The sequence below is a fragment of the Convolutriloba macropyga genome, chromosome 3 (genome assembly GCF_964194025.1).
Source record: "Convolutriloba macropyga chromosome 3, txConMacr16.3, whole genome shotgun sequence".
Taxonomy (NCBI): domain Eukaryota; kingdom Metazoa; phylum Xenacoelomorpha; order Acoela; family Convolutidae; genus Convolutriloba; species Convolutriloba macropyga.
In genome coordinates this window covers 59,608,549-59,630,641 of record NC_134470.1, presented here as the reverse complement: position 1 = coordinate 59,630,641, position 22,093 = coordinate 59,608,549, and the positions used below count along the sequence as shown (strand labels likewise).

Here is a 22,093-nt window from a genome sequence, read left to right as displayed (position 1 = left end):
TCAGTTTCAAAATTGGAAAGCTAACAAAAAGTGTTATTACTCCGGCTATTTGAGCGACCAGCAATTTTACGTAATCAGATTTCGTTACGTAATACGTTTTCAGGTCACTTCCGTGACAATAATCTCCACTTTGACCTTGAAGAAAAACGAGGTCAGTTAGAATATAGTTCAAGCCATCAGATATCAATTTTGCAGCTGCGCCGATAAAAATAATAGTGACAAATGATTTCATAATTTTCCTATTTTTCATGACAGAAAACAACAAATAGAAATAGGATTGTTGTTTTTCATCGTTTATATATAAATTTTCGGGAGTTTGCCCAAATTTTCTGCTATCCGGTTGAAGCTTAAAGTTACTTGGGAGAACACGGCTATTGAGTTTCGAGATTTTCTTTATAACTTCAGCTGCTTCGGCCTCGCGACCTTTCGACAGTAAGAACTCCGGTGTCTCCTCTAGCAAAAGAGCCGACATCTGAATGGCCACAAACATGGGCAAGGTCAAAACTAATATGTAATATTTCCAAGAAATGTTTTCATTCGTAAGTATGAAATAGGCGGCGATGGTGGCGAAAGCATCACCCAAAATGGTTCCTGCAATCTGCTGCCCGACAAATGGCCCTATCCACAGCTGTTCAGTGGGAAAGAATTCTCGAAAATAGATGCTTCCATTGGTCAAAGTACCTGGAAGCAAAATTGATTATGTAGATAGATAGAGAAAGCTATGGTGCTCTTTGATGCACTGTTTCTAGTCAGCAAAGAAACTAAAGAGACTAATGCAGAAGCTGAGACTCTGTTGCAAAACTCCGATTCATATCATCTGGCGATAAAATTGAAAATTCAACACTGATGGTCATCTTGCAAGGCTATTTCAAAATCAAGATGGTTATGTTGCAGGACTCTTGCGAAATTTTGGAAATATATTTCGAAAAAGACGGTTATATTGTATTGGTTAGTTCAATAAAAAATTTTCAAAGCATCTTTCGGAATTCAATGTATTAACAAAAGTACAAATATTACATAGCAAAACTGTCCTGAAATCCTGAAGTGATTTTCATCCTATTACGACTGAAGCTCAGATTTGCGAAACATTCTAGGGAGAAAAACTTTTTCAGTCAATCAATTAAACACCTAAATTTCTTGGTTTTTTGAATTCAAAATCATACAGTGCCCTATAAAAGATCTGATCGCAGATTCAAAGATTTGAGTTTAGTGCAACGGACCTTTGTCTTTTTCTTAAATTTTGCAACGTTGTGTGGTAAACCTCTCCATTCTGCTTTAAGGGGCGAAATTAAACTTAGAGGCATGATAAAAAAAATCTCTTCTAACTATAAGAAATCGAAACAAACAAGAGCAGAGCAAAAACTAAACAATCAAAAGAAACGTGATGCACTTGTTTTAACCAACAAACTCTAATGGAAAATTTTTAGTTTTTTTGAAAGGTTGTGAAGTAGGTTATCTAGCAACCCTACCCGTTTCTAATATTTTATAACTGAAATCATTTTTTTGCACATGAGCTCGACTTGGGTTTTTCAAAAAGTGCTACCAGAAAATTTCGGAGTCTTAAAATTAAATACACTTATTTCGCTTACATGGTTTTCTATATGATTTCGTTTGAAAAAAAAAGTTAAGTTTAAAGAATTTAATTCTAATTGCCGGGTTGATATTGAATGAGAAATCAGAACAGTGCAATTGAAATTTTATACAAAATCCAGATTGAGAATTTTTCCACCACGGAAGATTTCCGCAATGTGTTACCAAAAGGCGTCCACTTTTTGACTTAAATGAAGGCATTGAACTTATAAGAACGACAAAAGATCTTTCAACTACCAAGCAAGGGAGCATAAAAAGTAAAGTGAACAAACTAAGCAAAATTATGACTCATCTGAATCTTGGTATGTTACAGATAATATTTTAATTAAGTTTTACTATAACTACAAAATCAACCGGCACAAATTTAATTGAATAACTTTGAGCAATTTAAAACAAAATAGTTGCTATCAGTATTCAGTTTTTTCCACGTTTCAAAATGATAACACGGCTAACTGAAAGTATCCCGCGCTTGTTTTTTCTTTCCAAGCTTAATTTTAGACCAATTTCGAATGATTTATTCCGTAGGGGCTATTTATAAATTTTGTACCCAAGAATGTTCATAAATGGCAGGGTAGAAAAACTTCAAGCCGTCTTATGTACTAAATCTGTGAAAATTTTAAGAATTTTAAGAGATCTGGTGTTGTGGAGAGGCCAAAGAAGTAACCATTTTGAAAAATTCGAGCCAACTCACGTGCGGTAATAAAACTTGCTAAGTAAAGAGAAAAAAATTATACGCAAGTGAAATTTATAAAAAGAAAACAAAATGAGACCAAAACGTACCAACTGTTATGAAAATTAAGGAAAAAAGAAGCTAAGAGATATCAAACTCTATCTTTTTTTATTAGCCAACTGTTTAGTTTTTGTCGGAGGAAGACAAAGACCAATAGCTAGCAGCCAGCTTTCTGCGTGGTTTTTCTTCTTAATCTGGCTTCTAGTTACTTCGGTGGCAACTACTTCCGTACAAATACTTTCAATTGTTGCTTGTAGCAGTTCCAACTGTTTTTTATTTCCAAATAACTCTAAAAGGTGTTTGAGCAGTTGATTCATGAACGACTGACCCGTTAGCCATCATAAAACATTGCAATAGCTCAGACCACTGAGTTTAATTTTCCTCGCAATAATTTGCTAAACTATCCTCTGGTGTTATATTGATTCGTTCAACTTTAGTGCTACCTTGTGGATAATAGCGAGTAGAGTAAATCGGCTCGATTCCCAGTTTATGACAAACATGTTTATAAAGTTTTGAATTAAATTGGACACCATTGTCACTGTAAATGTACTCTGGAGCACCAGATCGGGTATTCCATGCAACAATAAGAGCATCACAGACAGTATTTGTTTTGATTTCCTTCAAAGGAATTGCCTCGATCCATCGAGAAAAGTTATCAACGATCATGAAGATAGATTAATGGCCTTTGCTAATAGGCAGTGAAACTAAGATGTCAAAAGATATGTGATCAATTAGTTGTGAGGTGGGCCGTAATAATGTCGGCATTCGATGTTTTTGCTTAGGATTTTTTTTCCGTTTCTGACATTGATCGGAATTTGAGACCCTAGCCTCAACACCTCATTGACACCAGGCCAATAAAAGTGTTTCTGATCACGTTGCAGGGTCTTAGCAATACCTAAATGACCGGCTGCTATGGCATTTGTTACTTGAATTTTCGACACACAAAGTTGATTAATTTACTTAGAACTGTCAGTGTCAATTATTTGGCGGTACAAACAGTCATCTATTATAGTTAAGGACTCAAATTGATGTCAATAGTCTATCAAATTTTTTGGCTCTCCAAAGAGTTCTGACCTCCGATAGCGATTCTGAGAGATTAACCAATTACGAACCTTTCCCAATGTGTAAACATCTGTCTGTGATTTAGCAAAAGGAACCTCAACATCTGTCGAGAACTTTAAACTAACTGCTAATATATTATTTGAATTGTTGCTTGTGCGCGACAAAGCATCTGCATGTGTTATTTGTGTCCCCTGTCGATGTTTAATCTAAAAATCAACAAACTTAATTTTTATATCCATTTTGCTACCAAGCCATCACATTTTTTGAAAGAATATAACCAAATTAGAACCCGGTGATCAGTTTTTACATCAAATATTTGACCATTGATATACTCTTAAAAAAATGAGTAAAATAAACAACTGCTTACAATTCCCGCTTTGTTGCAGAAAAATTACGCGGACCTTTTTGTAAACTTTAACTATCTTACGTTATAAATTTTAAACAACCACCTTGGTTCTGAGAAAGAACGGCTCCAATACTAGACAGAGAGGCATCAGTACAAAAGAAAAAGTATCAGTCTCTCTAGGTGCTTCACTTAAACTGCAGTTTTTGTTTGCTGTACAACGTAAGGTTGCTATTTGTAAGATTCAAGATCGTTATGTAAATTTTACGGTCTGTGGGTACCATCACAATTGCTGATGCTAAAGTAAATCTCCTTATGGTTTTCCAAGGGCTCCATAAAGTCCATGCAAATATTACAGTGGGCAGACTCCAGCAACGTAGGTGGGGTTTGAGTTAAAACTGGTTGTCTTACATAAAACAAGACTTTCGATACTTTTTTCTGAAGCTTTGTCGTATTAACAACGTATAATGAACTTCCATTTGGTCCACTCTACGTAGTAGTGGAAGGACTAATACATAATAGAATTCCTCCACTAAAATCTAATTGACTCAAAAAGAAATCAAGTTTGCACTTTTGCTGACGTAGCAAATCCGTTAACGAACTAAATTTTTCTATCCATCTTGCCACCAAGCCATCAGATTTTTTGAAAGAATATAACCAAATTGGAGCCCGGTGATCAGTTGTTACATCAAATTTTTGACCAAGGAGATACTCTCAAAAATAATGAGTAAAATAAACAACTGCGTGCAATTGCGGCTTTGTTGCAGAACATTTACGCGGACCCTTTTGTAAACTTTAACTAGCTTACGCTATAACTTTTAAACAACACCCTTGGTTCTGAGAAAGAACGGCTCCAATACCAGACAGAGACGCATCAATACAAAGTAAAAAAGAATCAGTCTCTCTAGGTGCTTCACTAAAACTTCAATTTTTGTTTGCTGAACAATGTAAGATTGCTATTTTTAGGATTCAAGATCCTTATGTAAATTTTACGGTCTTTGGGTACCATCACAATTGCTGACGCTAAAGTAAATCTGTTTATTGTTTTTTGCAATGGCTCAATTAAGTCCATGAAACTATTGCAGCAGGTAGACTCCAGCGACGTAGGTGGGGTTTGAGTTGAAACCAGTTGTCTTACATAAAACAAGACTTTCGATTTTTTTGTTAAAGCTTTTTCGTATTAACAACGTATACTGAACTTCCATTTGGTTCACTCGACGTAGTAGTGGAAGGACTTTTACATACTAGAATTTCTCCACTAAAATCTAATTGACACAAAACGAAATCAAGTTTGCACTTTTGCTGACGTAGCAAATCCGTTCACAAATTTTATTTTTCTATCCATCTTGCTACCAAGCCATCAGATTTTTTTGAAAGAATATAACCAAATTAGAGCCCAGTGATCTGTTGTTACATCGACTTTTTGACCAATGAAATACTCTCAAAATTAATGAGTAAAATAAACAACTGCGTACAATTCCCGCTTTGTTGCAGAAAATTTACGCGGACATTTGTAAACTTTAATTAGCTTACGCTATAACTTTTAAACAACCACCTTGGTTCTGAGAAAGAAGGGCTCCAATACCAGACAGAGACGCATCAGTACAAAATAAAAAAGGATCAGTCTCTCAAGGTGCTTCACTAAAACTGCAACTTTTGTTTGCTGAACAATGTAAGGTTACTATTTGTAGGATTCAAGATTCTTATGTAAATTTTACGGTCTTTGGGCACAATTACAACTGCTGATGCTAAATTAAATCTCCTCATGGCCTTGCAATGGCTCAATTAAGCCAGTGAAACTATTACAGCTGGTAGACTCCAGCAACGTAGATGCGGTTTGAATTAAAAATGGTTGTCTTACATAAAACAAGGATTTCGATTTTTTTGTTGAGGCTTTGTCGTACTAACAACATATACAGAATTTCCGTTTGGTCCACTCAACGAAGTAGTGGAAGGACTCATACATACTAGAATTCCTTCACTAAAATCTAATTGACTCAAAAAGAAATCAAGTTTGCACTTTTGCTGACGTAACAAATACGTTCCCAAACTTACTGGTACACATATATCAACAGCTACATAGAAAGTTCAAACAAACTTTACGCTGTTGTGAAACCCCTCACATAACAAACCATTTTTACCCGCAATGCAAAGTTGTAGTCCGTTTACAGAGGCGGCTTGTATGTCAGATGACTCCAAGCACCCGAGGGAAGATTCCATCCTCGCCAGAGTTGAGTCTCGTATAACATTGATAACGGCCCCAGCATCTATTAGAGCAGTCAAGAAGATAATTGCGAATTTAGAACGGGATAGGAGGGATTGAATCCTGTGTATTAGGTCCAATTGTATTCCTAAGTAAACACGATCAGAAAAAGTACTTTCTTTATTATTTCTTTTTTTTTACGTGTTTGCTTGTGGACAGTTTCTTCTTGAATGAGAACTAGATCCAAATGATTAACAGCTGCGACGATTAGTTTTAGTATGCCCTTCACGGTTGCACTAATAGCAAACATTTTCTTTTTTAACAATAACGCGTCGATTGAATCTTGGTGAGCGAGATGAATTAGAGAGAGGACTTCGAGGAGACCGCCAAAGAGAATCTTTTCGGAATGCAGATGATGAGGAACCCGTACTCTTTCTTTGATTTGTTTTGCACCTCTCCTATTTATTTCAAGAAAACCTCTGTCATGGTGATTGAGAATGTTTGCTTGACTTATATGGTCTACTCGGTCGCCTAGAGCCTCTCCCGGAGTTAAATTGGCTGCTGGCATCTTATTCATCATCAAATTCATTCGACTGATAAGTCTACCTTGGTCCTACTCCGTGAGGACTTTTATTAAACCATTATTAACGCCGCCTTGCCTTGGCTGGGAATCTCTAACCTGTAGATTGCATCCAAATGCACGGCGCTTTTTAAAGCATCCGCCAGGGAAATAACTTTTCCTCCATAATTTCTAAGCTAACATTCTAATCAAGAGCCTCTTCCAAGCTTGCATAACAAAGTGTTCGCTCAGAATTTCCTCAGAATCAACAAGATAAGCCGTTTAGCAGGAAGTTTTAGATCTGACAAAAGCTCAGTAACTTTCTGAGACTCTCATTGAGTTCGTTTTCTAATTGGCCCTCTGAAAAATTCAAGGGATCTAAATATTGTTTCTCAAATGTATTGCAAAAGCTTTCGTAATCACTTTTTGTATCATTGTCCAGCGAATGACAGAATTATATTGCAGTTCTTATTTTAAGTGGAAAAATCTGATGTCTTCTTTCAATGTATAGCAGATTAACATCACAATCCAACTGAGGTTTACCATCAGCATCTTTACGAGATGCCAACCAATTCATCAAATTACTTAAAATTTCAAAATGAGTGATATATGCCGATATATCTCCCGTGCCAGTAATAGGTTCCAGCATAAACATACGAGCGGTATCCGTTGACATGTCCGTCTTCGCATGCGGCGTTCGTTGGTTATGCGTTTGACTCCAAACTAACTACTACTAAGTGCACCGCAGTTAAATTTTAATTATTGCTTCCGCCAAGAAACACAACAACTGCTCAATTTTTTGTTTGGATGGTATGCTAAAAAAACATAATACGCGCTGCAACTTTATGGTTATATTATTTTATTCTTCAGAATAAAATAGTACGTTACAAATTTTGTGTTAAACAAAAAGAGTCATTTCAAGACAACATTTATTTTGAAAACTAGTCTGGTTTTTGTAGGTGACGGGGTTTAGAAACTCCTGTCACCAGTCTAGCAACTTTACCCGTTACTTTTGTTTTAAAACTCAAATCCTTTTTTGAGCATGGGCTTGACTTGGGTTTTCCCAAAAGTACTACATGAAAAATTCTAAGTATTATTATTTAATACACTTATTTCGCTTGCTTGGCTTTCTCTATGATTTCGTTTGAATAAAAATTGAGTTTAAAGAATTTAATTCTAATTGCCGGGTTGATATTGAGTGAGAAATCAGAACAGTGAAATTGAAATTTTATACAAAATCCAGATTGAGAATTTTTCCACCACGGAAGATTTCCGCAATGTGTTACCAAAAGGCGTCCACTTTTTGACTTAAATGAAGGCATTGAACTTATAAGAACGACAAAAGGTCTTTCAACTACCAAGCAAGGGAGCATAAAAAGTAAAGTGAACAAACTAAGCAAAATTATGACTCACCTGAATCTTGGTATGTTACAGATAATATTTTAATTAAGTTTTACTATAACTACAAAATCAACCGGCACAAATTTAATTGAATAACTTTGAGCAAATTAAAACAAAATAGTTGCTATCAGTATTCAGTTTTTTCCACGTTTCAAAATGATAACACGGCTAACTGAAAGTATCCCGCGCTTGTTTTTTCTTTTCAAGCTTAATTTTAGACCAATTTCGAATGATTTATTCCGTAGGGGCTATTTATAAATTTTGTACCCAAGAATGTTCATAAATGGCAGGGTAGAAAAACTTCAAGCCGTCTTATGTACTAAATCTGTGAAAATTTTAAGAATTTTAAGAGATCTGGTGTTGTGGAGAGGCCAAAGAAGTAACCATTTTGAAAAATTCGAGCCAAATTTCTCAAAATCAAAATACAAATTTAAAAAATATATTCAGGGATAAATAAGCTTTGTAAATGCTCTGCAAGTGTATATTTTCTATTTTTCCCGCAAAATATCGATCAATCAAAACATATTGAACAACTGAAGCAGTTTATCAAAAAGTGTTCAGCCACCAAAATAATTTTAAAGTTTGGAGAAAACAATCAAATATTTGCCAAAACCGCCGGCAGTTTTAGCGACAAAGTGCAGCAAATGCCGTGAAGGGTTTTCCACTCTGTTGAACTTTTTACAACTTTTCTTGCATAGGTTTAAGTTTTAAAAAAGCGGCAAAGGTTTGCGATTTTTTCCCGAGCTTTTTTTAAATGCGGGTTTGTTAATAGGGGCAATAAGGGACAATAAAGTTATTCACTAGTTTCAAAACAAAAACCCCGTGAGAAAATGCCCATGTTATCAGAATACTTCTCTGTGATAAAACTGGAAAAGGGAAAACAGGGTTTCGAAAATAGTGCAGTCGCTCAATTATAATTTTAAAAATACCTGCTAAATTTAATATCTTTATTTTTTTTGCTCCAAAAAGTTTTGCAAAAATTTCAGCACGCAGTTTTTTCTTCTATTTTGTTGCTTTTCATGCTTGTAATGCCAACTGCTAGTTGGTAAACGGATTATTCAAGCAAAGATCATAGGGAACTAATTGGGTATTGTGGTGTTGTCTAATTTGGCACATTGCATATTTTAGCGTTGGATATTTTGTAATGCAACCGTTAATTTCCCTCTTATTCACCGTATTTTTCACATCTTTTAAATCAGAAACTCAAATCGACGACTTGAAGCAGACGATCGTTTTATTTTGATCGTTTATTATAAAAAGTGCAAATTTTAGAGCTGATTTTAGCGATAATTAGTGGTAAATTTTTTATTGGTTTCAATCTGTACTATTTCGCCTATAGCTACCAATGACTTTTCAACACAGAAATTACAAATTAAGTCGAGGAAGATGATTGGTATAATCATTTGTTACCTACCTCTTGAAAGCGCAACCATTAGCCTGCACACAACAATCCACACGAAGTTTGGCGCGATACAGGTTGACAAATTCCAGAAAGTAATCAACGAGCAAACAAGGATATTTGTTTTCTTCCTCCCGATTTTGTCAGAAATTAATCCCACGGGAAGACTTGAGAACATAGAGCCCCCTAGAGTCACAAAACCAAGTAGAGCTTCCGAAAAAGGGCTCAATTGCAGGTCAACATAGAGTCGAGCTGACAAAAATGGTTGTAACTGAATTGCGCTGAAACCTCCAACATTTGATAAAGATATAATGAAAAGAGCAATAAGTTGAGCGCGACCAAAACCCAATACATCAATCGCTTCTGAAGTTGTCGAATAATCGTGGCCATTCTTGATCGAATTTTTGGTCAAGTTTTCAGTTGAAGGTTTTGTATCAATTGGTTCATGATTGGTATTAAGAAGGCGCTGTTTTTCTGTGGTTGATTTTGACTCAGACATTGCAAAGTTCTAATAAAAATTTAAAACTAGTTATGAAAACAAAACAAAACAGAACGTTAAGTAATATATTTTAATATAATATCTTCGATAGTAATGTAACGAATTTTAAGTAACATATAAGTAAAATCTTTTATGATAAAGTTATATATTGTATTATAACATTTTCGAGAGCGCACCTGCGCATAGTGCGCTCGAATTACATGTCTGGAAAAGCCTTCGAGCGCACATTAGTCTGGACAGTGGCCTGGAACTTGTCTGATCAGAGTTCACATTGGTCTGATCAGAGGCGGATTGAAGCGCACATAGTCTAATCAGGAGTCAGCACACTTTAGCCCGAATTTCAGCGTGGTCGAACAAAAGTCTGAAAATTGGTCTCAACTGAGAATGTCTGATCAGAGGTGGCTTGGAGCGAACTTCAAGCGCACTAAGTTGTGAGTGCACGATATTCTGGCCACTTCGGTCGGGGATGACGGTCTGATGAGAGTTCACTTTTGTCTGGGACGGTCTGATCAGAGGCAAGTTCGATCTGGACCTCAAACTGGGTAGTCTTAATAACACTTTCTTATTCTAAACTTCAGTCTTTGAGGCTTCCAAAAGAAATTAATTTGAACATAATGAGTTAAATGCGTAAATTTATTTTATTTCAGCAAAATTTTCTCAAGACGATAAATACAGCTGAAACTACAGAAAACTAAATTAAATACTGTCAATGAGATGGTATACGCCCGTCGGATTAAATACTGAATTGACGGATAAAAGCTAGGAGCCTCAAATACATCAACTGATTAGAGAAAGAGTTTGGAGACTAAATCACAGATTACAACAATCTTGAACCCTCTTTAGTGTAAATTCAACACTGAATCATTCTATTTGAACTTAATATTTTTGAAGGTTAAAAAAACTAGCTGAGGCCTCGCATGAAAGTACTAAAAAAGATACGGTAGGGGTAATTTACCTACTTTAATTACAACTAATTTATTAATATTAATAAGTAATAGAAATAAAAATAGTTAAATTAACCCTGAAGATGTGAATTTTAATTATTGCAAATTTCTTTATTGGAAATTGTTATTAAACTAAATTTTTCTAAAGGGAAGTTTAACTAAGGAATTTATAATACTACATATGGAGGAACCTAATCATGGTTGATCTATCGCTACCGATTCAAAGTCTACCAAAAAGTTTTTCAAGAACCATTGTCAACTCATTTTACTTGCTGTGATTATTGATGTTAATGCCCAGTCAATTTCAGCACTGAGCAAGTCTAACTGCATATCTAATATCAGTACTGATCAGGAACTACGATCATGTCATTTTCTACAGCTAGCAGTATTGTGCAAATCTTTGACAATACTTGCAAGTCCAATTAAAACTATTGGCCGAGAGTTGAGGAGTCCAATAATTCTAGACAAGTAATCAAATTACATGAAAGTTGATAATGGCTGCGAAAAGCTATTTAACGGCATGTATAAACATTAAAATTAAAATATTCCCACTATTTTCAATTATCATTGAGAATGAGTCTTGCATTATAATCAACTATGTTATTAAAGAAATAAGAAGAAAATTCATTCAGCCGTATGTAGAATACTTTTCCAACAAACTTGATCAGATCCACCTTGACTATGCTCGGCGCCACAAAGAACGTCAACCCTAAATCTATTCAGTCGATTCAGTCGAGCATGGGTTTTCTGTGATGGTTTCAATGAAACATCAAGAAACTTAGAAGTTTTATTAAAGTTTCAAAGAACGAAAGAAGAACTTACCTGACGAACTTTATTGCTGTGTCGATAAGTAATGGCTACAAAACTAAACTCAATTCTAATTTTCTTTTGGCGCTATCATTATCTTACTGACCTATCAATCATATGTCAGAAGTAAATTCTCCCACCAACAGAAACCTGATTCTAACATCCACCGACCTCCAACTAATGAACTCGATTGTACCCAAGCCATATATGATTCTCATGAAATGTTGATGAAAATAGAATATCACCTCCGGGATTCGGAGTTAAGATCTATTCACATGCCAATCATGTAAAATATTTTTAGCTAATCTAAATTTTCTCTGTATATTTTCGCATAGATAACCACTATAAATACAAGCTAATTTTTGTATATTTTCAGTTCAAAATTTAATTTAAAATTCAACTTATTGAATTCTTTGACCCGTGTTATCGACCACGACAATGGTGTCCAGACCAGCTACAGACAGACAAATTTTGGATCTACAGAATGCAGAATCAGCTACTGCGTGGATTATGTCTTTTGTGGCAAAATGTCGCGCAGAGAAGAAAGAGGACAAGGTCAACACCGATGGTACTGTACAGGACCTACAGGTAACCAATCTCTTTCTTAGTATGTGCGGGCAAGATGCAATTATTAAACTTAGGAGCTTAATGAGTCCTAGGAATTTAATAGACACTCCGTATAAAGACAACAGATTGGCGATTCAAAACTATATTTCTCCTAAAGAGAGAGTAGTAACGGCAGAAAGGGCTAAATTTCTGTCCGTTATACAAGGTGTAGGGGAGTCAGACGACGACTTCCTAGCACGTCTTAGAGAAGAAGCACGCTATTGTGACTTCGAAAAATTGAAAACAGCGGCCAACCCCGAAGAGGAGTTGGTAAAAATAAAGTTTATCTCAGGTTTGAGGGACCCTGAAGCAAAACTTAGACTACTAGACGGTATTAAAGCAAAACCGGCAATGTCGGTTACTGAAATGACCGAGAGTTTACAGTTCAGAAGTCAAGCAATGGCTTTTGCAAGTTTTTCATCAGGTAATAAGCCCTTTACGGTGAAAGAAGAAGTTGGGTTCAACTTCAAAAAGACCTTTCGAAAACCAAATGAAAAAAATACGGCTAATAGAAACAGCAACATGTGCACTAGGTGTGGAGGTAAGCCACACTCTAGTAGACCTTGTCCAGCGCTAAGTAAGAAATGCAACACCTGTGAAAAGGTGGGTCACTTCTCAAAAATGTGTAGAAGCAAACCCCAACCAAATTCAGGTAAGTACAATAAACAGAATAACTTTTGCGAAGAAGAAAATGTTTCTTCAGAGCAAGCATCTCCAGCATCGGAGATGGGAATGTTTTATACTAAAGAACAAATCTTTAGCATGTCTGTGACCTGGGAATACATCTCAATAAATAACTTTAAAGTAAAATTGCAGGTAGACACAGGTGCAGATAGCACAGTGATATCATCAAAAATATGGACTGAGCTTGGTAAACCTCAGTTGGATGGTAAGATAAGACATCTTGAAGCTTATGATGGTCATCAATTAACGCTTCTGGGATCACTTACTTGTGACGTTGAGTGGAAAGGAAGCAGGCTCACTCAAAAACAACTTGCAGTTGTGCAGTCTGATAAAGAATTTGGACTACTTGGTAGAGACCCTCTACCCAAGCACGGCGTGAACAACATAACAGCCGAGCACCTACCTGCTGTGAAGGGTTACAAAGCTCATGTGAAGTTGATACCAGGAACACAGCCAATGTTCTGCAAAGCCAGAAAAATACCTCTACCTCTTCAAGACAAGGTCACAGAGAAGCTGGAACAAATGGTCAGACAAGGCATCCTTGAACCGGTACAGCCAGGAGGAGTCACTAATGCATCTTCAGTGGTGTGGCAGAGAAAGAAGAGTGGAGAACTGAGACTTTGCGTGGACTTGAAAGTGCACATCAATGTAAAGGTCATGGATGAGGACTACCCAATACCAGACAAGGAGACGATCTTCCATAACCTACATGGGGCCTCATACTTTGGCAAAATTGACCTCTCAGATGCCTACTATCAAATTGAACTTGACGAAGAAGCAAAAGATATATGCACAATCAACACATCTCAGGGACTGTTCAAGATGTGCCGACTACCTCAGGGATTGAAGAACTCTTCTTCAATCTTCCAGAATTGCATAGAATCAACGCTCAAAGGAATCAAAGGTGTTGTGATCTTTCAAGACGATGTATTGGTGTATGGAACTACCAAGGAGCAGTTCGACAAAAGAAAGCTTGCAGTCAAGAGTCGACTACGTGAGAAACACTTTACTATTAATGAGAAAAAATCTAACTCAAAACCAGTCGATAGCGTTAGCTTTTTGGGATACTCCATTTTAAAGGAGGGAATAGCAGATCCCAAACATGTTGAAAAAATAAAAAATGCAAAAGCACCAACTAACAATAAACAACTCGAATCGTTTGTTGGGCTAGCTAATTTTTACGGAAGAATGGTTCCTGATTTTGCAACAAAAATGCTACCCTTAAATAACATGAGAAATAGCGATTTCTCAGGGGGCAAAATGCAACAAAAAGCCTTTGAAGACATAAAAAATGAATTATATGCTAACCCACTAGTACAGCCATATAGTCTACAAAAAGAAGCAACAGTTACTGCTGACGCCTCTGAAAAAACCATTGGCGGGATTCTTTCGCAAGAAGGACATCCAGTCATATATGTATCGAGAAAATTGACTCCAGCGGAGCAAAACTACTCGAACATAGAGCGGGAAGCACTGGCAATTGTCTTTGAGGTCACAAGATTGAAGCAATTCCTTCTTGGAAGACGATTTACCCTACAGACTGACCACAAACCACTCAAATATCTCTTTGCACCAGACGAGGAGATCCCGAAGACAGCATCAGCGAGAATCACAAGATGGGCAATTGCTCTAATGGGCTTCGACTATGAGTTGAAGTACACACCAGGGGAGCAGATACCCCATGCAGATGCTTTGAGCAGAGTGGATTTTGACGAAGACGAATCCGACAACGATCGAGTGTGCTTCGCAATCAATAACATCTACTTCGCTAAGAGTGATTTGGTGACCCAAGCAGAAATCAAAACTGAACTTGGAACAAACAGACTCTTCCAAGACATAATGAAACGAATCAAAAGCGGCAATTGGAAACAATGTTCAGAAGCGGAAAAAGGATTCGAACAACAGAAAGATGCACTTACTTTACATAATGGAATCATCTTCAGAGGTGTTGTTCCTTTCATTCCACCCAAACTACGACACTTGGTTTTGGCAAAAGCGCATGAGACAGATCCCGGAAAGAATGCAACTGAGGCATCAGTCAGAATGATAGTTTGGTGGCCTGGCATTACCCAAGACGTTCAACACTTTGTTAGTAAATGTAAGAATTGTCAATTGAACAGGCCTAGCCTGGGAAAAACAGTCTCTACGTGGCCAGAAGCCGACGTTTGGGAACGGCTCCACATGGACTGGGGTTATGTTAAGAACCAAGGCAATATATTAGTAATTGTTGACGCGGGTTCTGGTTGGATAGAAGCCTTCCCCGCGGGAAATAGAACATCAGAAACAGTTAAAATATATCTTAGTCAAATCTTTGCAAGATTCGGAATACCAAAAACTTTAGTTTCTGATAATGGTCCTGAATTTGTAAGTGGTGACCTTAAACAGTGGTGTGAATCACTGGGAATTAAGAAAATAGAATCACCCGTCTATCATCCAAGAGCTAATGGACTAGCTGAAAGAGCAGTTCAGACAGTGAAGCGGGCACTTCAAGCGTGGAGTCCCAATCTTAATGTGTCGTTTGGAGCATTCCTGCAAAGGGCACTGATGACACATCGCAACACTTCAAAGACGAGGAGCAAAACTCCAGTTGAATTCTTGTTGGGACGCAGAGTGAGACTACCCGCAATAGCAGACTTCGACTTGTGCGAACCCATTCTATTCAAGGCCAACGAAAACACAAAGACAGTTCCTGCTACCTTCATCATCAGGAAGGGCTTGAACACATCTTTCATACAGCCTGAAAACTCAGCACGGACTATTCTAGTGAGCGACAACCAAATTGCGAGACTAGACGAGGACAATGTGAAAACTGAACCAGCAGTGGAGGAGACCATATCTCAATCAGAACTACAACCTCAGAACACAGATGTGGGACCTTCACATGAAGCTTCTGCAGCCACATCATCTGCAGAGCACCAACAACCCGAAATCTCAGAGCCTTCACAAACATCAACCAGGAACAGAAAACAACCTGACAGATTTGGAGAACCTATACCCACAAACTTGCTTAAAAAAGGAGGGAGGATGTGATAGTTTCAATGAAACATCAAGAAACTTAGAAGTTTTATTAAAGTTTCAAAGAACGAAAGAAGAACTTACCTGACGAACTTTATTGCAGTGTCGATAAGTAATGGCTACAAAACTAAACTCAATTCTAATTTTGTTTTGGCGCTATCATTATCTTATTGACCTATCAATCATATGTCAGAAGTAAATTCTCCCACCAACAGAAACCTGATTCTAACATCCACCGACCTCCAACTAATGAACTCGATTGTACCCAAGCCATATATGATTCTCATGAAATGTTGATGCAAATAGAATATCACCTCCGGGATTCGGAGTTAAGATCTATTCACATGCCAATCATGAAAAATATTTTTAGCTAATCTAAATTTTCTCTGTATATATTCGCATAGATAACCACTATAAATACAAGCTAATTTTTGTATAATTTCAGTTCAAAATTTAATTTAAAATTCAACTTATTGAATTCTTTGACCCGTGTTATCGACCACGACATTTTCAAAACAAACATTGGTCTACCGTGGTATCAAAAGCAAAGAGGAAAGAATTAGCTTCTCCGGATTTAGATAAATAAGTATCAAATCAATATAATAATTCAATATTAACTTAATCGAGACACCCCAAGAATACAGACAACGGGATAATACAGTCCATGAGATTTTGCCCTCCTAATTAAGGACTTTACAAACTTTCAACTAAAAAAATGAAATCTGTATTGTCCTAATTTTTCTCGACACAGAAAAAAATGCGCGTAGGTGTTTTATTTGTAGCTACCGCCTCCACAATGTCTTGGTGTACTTCCTGAAACAATTTATGATTATTTGTTTTTTTAGAAAAAAGTCCATATCTCATGCTCTATTGATTCTCTCTACGGAGGTAATGTTTTTCACTGGAATGCCAAACCTATTTAGGTACTTCCTTAGAATTAGGCAAGGGGTATGGAAAAAAATCAAGATTATAGCAGGAAGGTATGTTTTTTTTATCAATTCTTGATAGTTCAGTAGATAACCTTCTTTCATTTATGATAAAATAAGTTAAGATCACTTACTGTGTTTCCCATCATCGTATCAAAGAACTTTTCCTATCTAGAATGTTGCATAGTTTAAGAGCTAAATATCTAAGAGAACATATTTCAATTTTGGTCTTACACAATGGTTCATTTAAAAAGCGAAAAGACTGGCTTCTGGAATACTTTGGATTTTCAAAGCTAAAAAACATAATTTAAAAATTTTCAATTGCAGATTGTTCAATGATCTCAGAACGAACATCAAGAGCTCATGAAAATGTAGGTCATACACAGTTAGCATTTTAGTCTTCCCGAATATGTCTTCTGAGTGATCAAAACGTTTACCGAAATAAATCAATTTTAATCTGAAGGGTATGCGTATTTGATAAAAATAGAAAATGATCTACAGCCGTATAACAGTAATCCATATTGTATGATGGGATTAACATTGCTTTTCTAATATTGGGTTGATTGTTGTCTGGGAACGAAAATTCTTTGACATAGAATTTTTCCCGCTATGGTTTCTGAGTCCCCTTTGAACATGTTCAACATGAGAGCCAAACAAAGGTGTTGAGTTCAATCGAACCCAAGATGTTTGTACATAAGCTTAACAGAAACTGGACAGAATTTTTTTGTGAAAATTTTGTTAGAAGCACTTTTATTTAAATTAAGTTGAACAGTTATCTCTAGAGTTAGTGACAACCCAGCCAACTGCTTTTATCTGATGAATCTGATTCCGTATTACTTTTAATCATGCCCAAATGTGATATATTGGTGTCATCCGCAATTAGAAAGATTTCAGTATGCATGCAGCAGTTCGGTAAGTCATTGATGAAAATAATGAACAAAAGAGGAACCTTTGTGGAAAACCGCATTCAAAATTACTTCAATTCGCAGAATAGTTTAGGAGCTAATTATCTGAGAGAACATCTTTCAATTTTGGTCTTACACAATGGTTCATTTAAAAAGCAAAAAGACTGGCTTCTGCTGTACATTGACTTTTCAAAGCTAAAAAAATTATTTAAAAAATTTTTGATTGCAGCTTGTTCAATGATCTCAGAACGAACATCAAGAGCTCATGAAAATGTAGGTCATACACAGTTTGCATTTTAGTATTCCCGAATATGTCTTCTGGGTGATCAAAACGTTTACCGAAATAAATCAATTTTTATCTGAAAAGTATGTGTTTCTGGTAAAAATAGAAAATGATCTACAGCTGTATAACAGTACTCCATATTGTATGATAGGATTAACATTGATTTTATAATATTGGGTTGATTGTTGTCTGGGAACAAAAATTCTTTGACTTTGAATTTTTTCCGCTATGGTTTCTGAGTCTCCTTTGAACATATTCAACATGAGAGCCAAACTAAAGTGTTGAGTTCAATCGAACCCAAGATGTTTGTACATAAGCTTAACAGAAACTGGACAGAATTTTTTTGTGAAAATTTTGTTAGAAGCACTTTTATTTAAATTAAGTTGAACAGTTATCTCTAGAGTTAGTGACAACCCAGCCAACTGCTTTTATCTGATGAATCTGATTCCGTATTACTTTTAATCATGCCCAAATGTGATATATTGGTGTCATCCGCAATTAGAAAGATTTCAGTATGCATGCAGCAGTTCGGTAAGTCATTGATGAAAATAATGAACAAAAGAGGAACCTTTGTGGAAAACCGCATTCAAAATTACTTCAATTCGCAGAATAGTTTAGGAGCTAATTATCTGAGAGAACATCTTTCAATTTTGGTCTTACACAATGGTTCATTTAAAAAGCAAAAAGACTGGCTTCTGCTGTACATTGACTTTTCAAAGCTAAAAAAATTATTTAAAAAATTTTTGATTGCAGCTTGTTCAATGATCTCAGAACGAACATCAAGAGCTCATGAAAATGTAGGTCATACACAGTTTGCATTTTAGTATTCCCGAATATGTCTTCTGGGTGATCAAAACGTTTACCGAAATAAATCAATTTTTATCTGAAAAGTATGTGTTTCTGGTAAAAATAGAAAATGATCTACAGCTGTATAACAGTACTCCATATTGTATGATAGGATTAACATTGATTTTATAATATTGGGTTGATTGTTGTCTGGGAACAAAAATTCTTTGACTTTGAATTTTTTCCGCTATGGTTTCTGAGTCTCCTTTGAACATATTCAACATGAGAGCCAAACTAAAGTGTTGAGTTCAATCGAACCCAGGATGTTTGTACATAAGTTTAACAGAAACTGGACAGTAATTTTTTGTGAAAATTGTGTTAGAAGCACTTATGTTTAAATTAAGTTGAACAGTTATCTCTAGAGTTAGTGACAACCCAGCTAAATCATTGATGAAAATAATGAACAGAAGAGGAACCTTTTTAGAATCTTGTGGAAAACCGCATTCAACATTACACCAATTCAAACCTTTGTCATTTACTTCAACTTCTTGATATCAATTGGCTAAATATGACTCAAACCAGCTGTAGTCTTTGTCAACGACAACATAGCATTTGAATTTATGTAGTAAATTTCAGTGATCTATCCTATCTAAATTTTAGCGAAGTTCGAGAAATAAAGCTTGCGAGGTCAATACTTCTATTCTTCCAAATGTTGTCAGTGAACTTCACTAATGCATCAAGGTGCCATGTTTTGTTTAAAACCGAACCGTTGACTGTTAAAAAAGAGAGTTCTTTGAATTAAAGATGGAGCGTGTTAAACATAATCTCTTCCAGAATCTTTTGCTCCATATTGATGGCACTGAAAGGGGCCTATAGTTTTTTTAATTCTTTTGCTCTGGTCAACAGCTTGGGCAACAGACCTTGATCAATATAGAGAGATTGATCAATCGCGTTAAGTAGGGAACTGTTTCATCAGAAAATCTCTTCACTCAGCTATTACATATTCTGTCCACTGCTGATGATTATTTGATATCCATATCTTTTATTCTTTTCATGATTTCTTCCTTACCGGCTTCATGTAAAAACTTTTGACGGTTTCTAGTTGAAATAAGTTTTATTGAGGTCACTGGCAAATTTTTGAGAAATTTTGCCAATGTTTGCAAAACAATTATTGAAAGCGTGGTCTATTTTTTTAGTACTAGGTTTTTTTGAACTAAAGGGATAAAAATGGCAGTTTTTTTGCTGAAACATCTTCTTCAGAGAAGTTATTTAAGAATATATATATTTGTCTTAGGCGTAATAATCTTTTTTAAAGCATTGTACTCGATCTTCAAAGTTTTTACTTAACCATTGGATCTTTTTTTAGATGTAATTTTTGCCGAGTTTGTTTGAAATTAAACTAAGCTGCAAATGTTTTGTCAATGGCTTTTTGTCTCATTACAGTACCATTTTGGGGCTTTGCAAAATTTTGAGCAATAGGTTCTCATTTGGGGCAAATTTATCATTTATCTCAAAAAATCGATATTGGAAATTATTAAAGGCTGGATCTGTATCAGCCTAAACTAATATGACTGATCTGGTGTTGCACAGTTGATCTCTTAAACTCGATTTAAAGAGCATTATTGAAGAGGGATTTAAGAAGAAACGTATCACGATATGTATTGTTTATATGTTCACCATTTTTAAAAAACCAACGATTTGTAACAGGATAGTGATCATCCAAATTTTGATGTTCCTAGACTGATACGCATTCGAAAAATACATGTTGCTGAACTGTTGCAGGAGGCGCCGAAAAATATTGTAGCAATTGGCGAAAATTATAGTAGATAAGCGGGGGGAGCGTTGTCTTGCCAATTAACAATTAATTTTTCCAATGAACTCCGTTTTATTAGTTCTCAGAGATTGTTGATCACAAAGATTTTAAAGATATTGCCATTTTTGCAAATTTCAACAGATAATGCTCCATCAAAAGGTGTTTGAAAACTGTTTATGAGGTTGAAGTCATTGTAAATTTGTTTCAGTGCACCACCGGCCCTATTGATACGACTTTTTGTTATTTCTTTATTGTAAATTTGTACTAAGAAAATTTTGGGGTGGTCATTTTCAATTAACTATGTTCCAGTTAAACAAATATCAGCTGGAGGAAACTCAAGACTATATACAAGTGTTTCTAAACTACTCATATTATTTTTAAGTGATCGAGCGTTAATATTCATTATGAGTGTTTGATCATTACGACAAAAAATTTTACTCAGTTTCATTGATCAAAACATTCTGATCTTTAGCTTTAGCGTTATCAGCAACATCGTTCATTAACCCCATCATAATTAAATCTTTACAAGAGCTGCAACTAAAGCAGTGTTCTGACTGTTTATTAGTGGAGTGAAATCGTCATTTTCATCTACATCTACAGGGGACAATTGTAGTCTCGTTCGTTTAACACTTCGCGATACGGTGGTTGTCGGATTTCGGAAGGGCTGTGGAATTTCTATCCGTGTTTCAATCAGCTTCATTTTTGAAGATTCAACAATAACTGCTCATTGCATGAGACTGGGTGGATGTTGGTTCTGTACAAAATTTTTCTGAGGCTCATGACTGGAAGTCATTTTTACATTATCATTATTCGAGGGATTGTATGCGTAAACATAATGTCTACGCGTAAATGATGGTAGTCTTAATTGTTGAGCTTCGTTTTGCAGTTCTCGATTTCGTGGCTCCAGACTTTCATCAGCGGTGATTGGTTTCAGCGAATTAGTGACTCCAATAAACCACGACAATCTCCAGGTTATGTCTCAATCAGAATAGTAGATGAACTTTACTATCACCCGAGCGCCAAGATTTTGACTTAAAGGCTGAAATACTGCAAATTGCGAAGGATTGAAAATGGTTTGAGGGATATTGTTGAAAAAGTAGATTATGCTCGTCGAGGCATTTCCTCAATCGTTCAGGTTCAAGATAAGGCATAGTTTTTTGAAGTACTTTTCAAGCTCAACCATTTTTTGCAAAAACTGTTTGATATGAGTGCGATCCTCCGCTGCTTCCACTTCCTCTGTTTGTAACTCTACACCAAAACATTCCATGCCAGAGTCTCCGTTTTGTGAATCAAACTACATTTGACTTCTCTGAAACTATTTAATAAGCTTATCACAACAATTAGTCTAATAATATCTGAGTATCAGTTAGACTAAGTATCTCTGTTTCACAAGTTGACCTCCCCCCCCTGTGTTAGGGTTTTTGATTTATGTTCAGACTATTTAGCGAACATTAGGACAACACACATAAACAAATTGTCATGTTTGTTTACTATTGATGCAAATGAACAAAAACTGAATATCTTCTGGGCAGTTTGAT

At 35.9% G+C, this 22,093-nt stretch overlaps 1 protein-coding gene and 1 long non-coding RNA gene across 2 annotated transcripts in view; both read right to left on the bottom strand.

Annotated features, from left to right (window-relative positions):
• The window catches only part of LOC142337176 (26S proteasome non-ATPase regulatory subunit 8-like), a 136,163-nt gene extending 114,281 nt beyond the window's left edge, over window positions 1–21,882 (bottom strand). Inside the window, exon 1 of the mRNA XM_075386284.1 lies at window positions 21,873–21,882. The gene's annotated coding sequence lies outside the window, so the exon portion shown is untranslated. The remainder of the gene's footprint in view (window positions 1–21,872) is intronic.
• LOC142337174 (uncharacterized) lies at window positions 554–10,560 on the bottom strand. Its single transcript, XR_012758934.1, has 3 exons — window positions 10,491–10,560; window positions 9,303–9,795; window positions 554–681 (listed from the first exon to the last, which is right to left on the bottom strand). It is a non-coding gene; the product is annotated as an uncharacterized LOC142337174 (long non-coding RNA).
• Window positions 21,883–22,093: the final 211 nt, after the last annotated feature.